General features: G+C 52.0%; 1 protein-coding gene across 4 annotated transcripts in view; it reads left to right on the top strand.

Moving 5' to 3' along the window:
• The first annotated feature begins 2,832 nt into the window (after window positions 1–2,832).
• The window catches only part of ATP8B1 (ATPase phospholipid transporting 8B1), a 158,063-nt gene continuing 154,895 nt past the window's right edge, over window positions 2,833–6,000 (top strand). For 2 of the 4 annotated variants that reach the window (XM_009192795.4, XM_003914413.5), the window contains exon 1: window positions 2,833–3,150. The gene's annotated coding sequence lies outside the window, so the exon portion shown is untranslated. Of the gene's footprint in view, window positions 3,151–3,771; window positions 4,197–6,000 lie in introns of those variants that run through there. The other 2 variants (XM_021930173.2, XM_009192794.4) reach the window with 2 other exon arrangements.

Here is a 6,000-nt window from a genome sequence, read left to right as displayed (position 1 = left end):
GGGTTTCACCATCTTGGCCAGGCTGATCTTGAACTCCTGACCTCGTGATCCACCTGCCTTGGCCTCCCAAAGTGCTGGGATTACAGGCGTGAGCCACCATGCCTGGTCTATTATTTTTTAATGTATAAATCTTAAACATACAGGTCAATGAATTCTTGCATATGTGTCTACTCATATAATTACCATTCAGATCAAGAAATACAACTTTTTACAGCATTCCAAAAGGCAGCTCCTTCAGGGACCTTCTCCCAGTCCAGCCTGTTCTATTTTTTCAAAGCATTTGCCACCTTTTAAGATGGTGGCACAGTGGCTCACGCCTGTAATCCCAGCACTTTGGGAGTCTGAGGTGGGTGAATCACAAGGTCACGAGTTCACGACCAGCCTGACCAACATGGTGAAACCCCCGTCTCTACTAAAAAATACAAAAATTAGTCTGGCCTGGTGGCCATGCCTGTAACCCCAGCTACTCGGGAGGCTGAGGCAGGAGAATTGCTTGAACCCAGGAGGCAGAGGTTGCAGTGAGCCGAGATCACACCACTGCACTCCAGCCTGGGCAACAGAGCGATACTCTGTCTAAAAAAAAAAGATACTTGATTGGCTCGTTGATGTACCCAAGCAACTAGAAAAGTGCCTGACACACAGTAAGCACTCAATAAATATTTGTTGAATGAAAGAATATAATTTTATTTCGAGACAGAGACTCACTCTGTTGCCCAGGCTGGAGTGCAGTGGCACAAGCTTAGCTCACTGCCTGCCACTTCAGTCTCCCAGGTTCAATTGATTCTCCTGCTTCAGCCTCCTGAGTAGCTGAGACCACAGGCGCCCGCCATCAAGCTTGGTTAATTTTTGTATTTTTAGTCCAGGCGGTGGCTCATGCCTGTAATCCCAGCACCTTGGGAGACCAAGGCAGGTGGGCCACTTGAATTGGGGAGTTTGAGACTAGCCTGGGCAACATAGTGAAACCCTGTCTCTATAAATAAATAAACAAGTAAATAAATGGAGACATCAGAATGATACCGATCAGACCTAGGTACAGGTGTGGATTGGATGCGTCCTTGTGTAGTCTCTTCTATGTAACATTTTCTTGGACAGGTTGAGCACTTGGTAGTGGATCTGCAAGGAGGGGGTGTCCCCTTTAATCTGGAATCGCTTCTTGATTCCTTAGGTTTGCTGGCATGTATCCAGATAGGGGCAGAGTCTTCCTAAAAGGCTTCCCTCCTTTGGAGTCTGCTGTTCCTTGCATGCCATAACCCAGTCTTGAGAACCTGCCCCACCTTCCATTGCTCCCCTCTCCCAGTCAGTTGCAGGTTGTGGCCACTTTGTGCCCTATCTCTCCTCTGTGGTGTCCCTTGAATTTCCCCCTTTTCACTTCCCCAGGCAACCCCTCCGTATGTGGTTGTCCCAGCCTCCCAAGTGATTCTCCCATCTTTAGTCTTATCCTCTCTAGACTGTCTCCCTATTATTTTTGCTAAAACACAGCCTTGATCATGTTCATGGTCTGGTCCTAAACTGTCAGTGGTTTGCAGGTGCTACCAAAAAACAAGTCTAAATGTCTTAGATCAACCAGTGTCACCAACAGGCCCCATGTTCTCTTGCATCGGTACCTTTGTTCTGTTGTTAGCTTCAGAAAAGAAGTGCTGGAAGAGACTATCTGGTCCAATCTCATTTTACAAATGAGGAAACTGAGGCCTGGAGAGATTGAGTGATTGACCAGCAACTAGTCAGAGAACAAGTTTGGCTCATGAAAAGGAAGCCCAGAGCAGCCTCGGGGTTGGTATCAGACAAGATCCAGCCAGTCGGCCACCCGTTGAATACCCTCTCCACACAACTCTGATCCCTAAAATTGTGGATCTTTGAGTTCCATCAAGCACGGCCTCCTGTAGGAAGCCTCTGTGATGATCCAGTTGGGAGTCTGGACTCTCGGGCACAGATGTGAGCCTCTAGGTGACTGGGAATCTGTCTAGGAGTCCTGGTTCCTCTACTGCATTTTAAGCAAACTCTGATCTTTGACTTTCCTCAATTCTTATCTCAACGACTCCGTCCATAGTCGGGGAGCCGTAAAAGTCTACTCAAGAAGGAGGGTAATGTCTATACTGCCGGGGAGGCGCGATTCACGCGCTGAGACACCAGTCAGCGACGAGACACTGAGTCCAAAATTTCCACCTACGTTGCGTGGTGCACGTGCCGCACCTTAACTCCTTTTGACTCCAACCCCAAAACACTTGAGAGCGTTTGGACTCGGCAGAAAGCCTGCTGGCTGCAATCACAGGATACGTTTCTGGAAGTCTTGAGGTGCGGCCTCTTTCTTCACCCTCCACGCGGCGAACCTTGACGCGCACTCGATGACCGGTCCCCAAACGTGACTTGGCATCAAGAGGACACAGCTCTCCTTACCGAGGGAGCTCAGGTCCCGGGCGCGCCGCGACCCCGCCAGCTTTCCAGGCTGGCTCAGTCCTCGACCCAGGGTGACGGCCAAGTCAGCCAAGGGCGGCGGGAAAGTGACGCTGGGCTGGAGAGGCGGGGTGGCGAGTGCGGCCCCCGGGGAGCCGAGAGCGGCTGCAGCAGCCAGGTCTCAAGCTGGGCCAGGCAAGGGGGTAGCAGGCTGGACTCGGAAGACTGACGCGGGTGCCCACCTGACTCCAGGACTCACGGAGGGCGTGGGGCAGGAGCTGGACCTGGGCCGCCTCGGGCCGCCTCGGGCCGCCCTGGGGCTTGCAGTCCAGCCCCTCTCCGCCCTGGGGAGGGAAACAGGGAGGGGGAAGGCCGAGCCCGCCTCCAGCCCCAGCCCCAGCCCCAGCCGGGCTCGGCTGCTGCGGCTGCTGGAGGGTGACGAGAGGCACCTCCCCGAGCGGAGAAACCAGTTTGGCCGGTCCCGCGGAGCGGAGAGAAAAGGGCGGCTGCAGAGGAAGGGTGCACGGACGCGGGGCGGGGAAAGGCGGAGGAGCCACTGGTGAGCCACGAGAGCCGGAGGTGCCGCCGCCAACTGGACACGCTTCCCGGGGCCCCCGGCCAGCCCGCGTGCGCCATGCAGCGCTAGCGCGGCGGCCAGAGCTGGGGCCGAGCGGGCGGTGTCTGCGGCCAGGTGCGCAGCGAGCGCTCGGAGCGGCGCGCACCCGGCGGATGCCCCAGCCGGGGCCCAGCGAGCGCCAGGTAAGGAGGGAAGCGGCGCCGGGGGCCCCCGGACCTCCTCAAGCCCGCTGGCCCGGCGGTGTCCTGCAGGTCCCCTGGCCGTTCCCGCCGCACTTTGGAGATAAGGGATGCGGCGGCAGCAGCTGTCGGCGCCCTAGTACTCCCGAGCCCGCACAGGTGGGTGGAGGTTCTAGGAGCCCCCGTGGCCTCGGGGACTGCGAGACACGGCCAGCTGGGCGGGCAGCGCTGCGGAGAGTTCGGTGGGGTTTTCACTTGCCTAGAGGAGGGAACTCTCGGGGTGTTTGGGTTCTTCGATCGGTAGCTACACACACGTCCGGGGGTTAAGCCAGGTAGGGCTTGCGGCTCCTTGGGGGATGCCGCTGGCTTCTGTGCGGTGGCTACCGCCCCTCTGGGAGTCCCCAGTGACCAGGTTCTGCTGGGGCGCTCTGTGGGAGCAGATGCCAATGTGTCCGAAAAGGACTTGCGGACCAAACGTACCTGACCGCAGCCCACCTGCCGGAGGGATGGAGGGGTGAGATCGCTCTCCTCCTCAGCTCCTGCGGCAGGGCAGGGTACGCGCAGACAGCTTCCGTGCGCTTTATTGTGGGATGGGGAGGGGAGGTGATGGGGAAAACCGACACTGTTTTTCCGGTGACTGTCGGGTCGCGTCCGCCAGCCCAGCTGAGATGGCTGCAGGCATCTCCTTCCCTCAGCAGTTTGGTGCCCGGCGCTGTCACCTCGTTGTGTGCACGCGGAGGGACTACTTGTTGGAGGGGCGCGGGGAGATGTTGCAGAGAATGGCCCAGTGCTTTCACACCCCCCGCCCCCACTTCTCCAACTTCTTCCTTCTCCCCAAAGTGAAAGAAAAGTCCTGAAGTGTCCGCCCAACTTTTCCGAGGGAGGCGTGTGCCTGTGTTCCCTGCCGGGGTTGGGCAGGGGTGGGGGGAGGCTCGGAGCGCAGATCCGTGACAGCTGTACGGGAGAGACTGAGGTGCAGTAAGGATGCAAAATGGGAGAGAGGGATTGACACGCAAAAGTAAGGGGGATTTGGGCCGCCTTTCTGCCGGGTGAGTCCCCGCTCAACCCTACCCGACCCCCTTGGCCTGCACACGCTGCCCTTGGGAGGCTGCAAGCCCTTCCTGGGTAGCTCCCCACACCGCCGAGTCCCTCTGCCGGAAACTGGCCTCCCTGTTGGCGTGGGAAAATATTCGCTCCCATCTTCCTGGTTCTATTGCCTTCAAAATTTTGCCCCTACCCATGGGAAATTAAAACGAAAACACTAGTGTGATGTTTGGAGATCACCCAGCACACGGTAGGTTATCGATGAAAGTTAACTGCTTTCAGGAAAAAAACTAAAAATACGACGCGTGATAAAGCCTCTAGGGATAGTGAATATGAGCCCGTAAAAATGGGGGACACAACAGCGGATGTGAAGGAGAAGCGCTAATTTTCGTCGGCTAAGGAATACTTCTGTGTTAGACCTAAGAAGCCATTCATTAATTCTGGGCCTATTGTTGAAGGCTTTATTAAACCCTATTATAAATGCATAGACTGTGCACAAGATGATTAATGCTTATTAGCTGATTACTTTCTGGGGGAGAAGTCCCGCCTGCCTGCAGTTAACTCCTCTGAATCCTCTTAATGATTTCCATTATGTAGTGGAGCTTTCCTTGCTATAATTTTGGGAAAGAACATTAACCACTTTGTGCATTTGTCATTTTCCAGTGGCTGTATTTTAGTAACTTTTAGTGATTCTTTGTGTGGGTTATAGAGGGCCGAGCAAGACTCGTGTGGTTATTACTGTCCAACACAGATGCCACCTGTGTGAGGTCAGCTCTGGCTCCTTTCAAGGTTTCCTTATGGATTTTAAGGAACATACACAGCTGTGTGCACTTGTTAGTACATCCTAGTGATAGAACTGGGAGAGGTTTCGTTTTGTTTTTTGTTTAATAGAGGTTTTAAAATAATAATGTGGTAAAGCAAATGGCTTAGCAAAAAGAAGTCTTCGGTAGTAAGGCACGTTCAGGACTGATTTTATATTTAATCTGATTTTCAGTCTAGGGGATCTTAGTGCTAATGGAGTCACTACCAGATCTGGCTATAGAATGTTCCTTTCCTTTCCTTCCGTCCACTCCTCTTTCCTCTTTCTTTTCCTTCCTTTTGAAGCAAGGAGAAGTGGAAAACATACGAATTTAGATGCCCACAGATTTCAGTTCTTTTAATTGCTAATTGTATAACCTTAAATGAATTCTTAAGTTTTCTGAACCTCTGTTGAGGGCAGAAGATACTATCCATCTCTTTGGATTGTTGAAGGAATTAAATCAGAGAACATATGAATATTCTTTATACATAGTCAGTGTTTGAATGTTGGTTTCTTACTTTCTTTATTAGACTGATATCTAAAAATACTATTATTGCCAGTATCTGGTATATTTTTAATATTTTATTGCTTTACGAATTAAAATTCCAATTTAGTTTTTATTAAGCAACATTCTCAGAATGCAGATAATTCTTATAACTCTAGAGAGATTTTTACGAGTTACCTTTGCTCTTCAGCGTCGGTCACTGAAAAAGAAACCAATGCACTCATGAATGCAGAGGAACTTGCTTTTTAGGTACCAGAACAAGTTGTTTTTTAACTTTTTTTTATAAATCAAGTAAATAGAGACAGAGCCTTGTTATGTTGCCCAGGCTGATCTAAAACTCCTGGCCTCAAGTAATCCTCCTGCCTTGGCCTCCGAAAGTGCTGGGAAGTGCTGGGATTAGAGGCGTGAGCCACTGTGCTTGGCCCTAGAACAATTTATGTCCCAAATCTCTCTAAAAAAGAGATGCCTTTTAAATTGCTTAAGCACTTAATTTTAGAGTTTGTTT

Source organism: Papio anubis, chromosome 19 (assembly GCF_008728515.1).
Source record: "Papio anubis isolate 15944 chromosome 19, Panubis1.0, whole genome shotgun sequence".
NCBI classification, from domain to species: Eukaryota; Metazoa; Chordata; class Mammalia; order Primates; family Cercopithecidae; genus Papio; species Papio anubis.
This window is presented reverse-complemented; position numbering and strand designations above follow the sequence as displayed.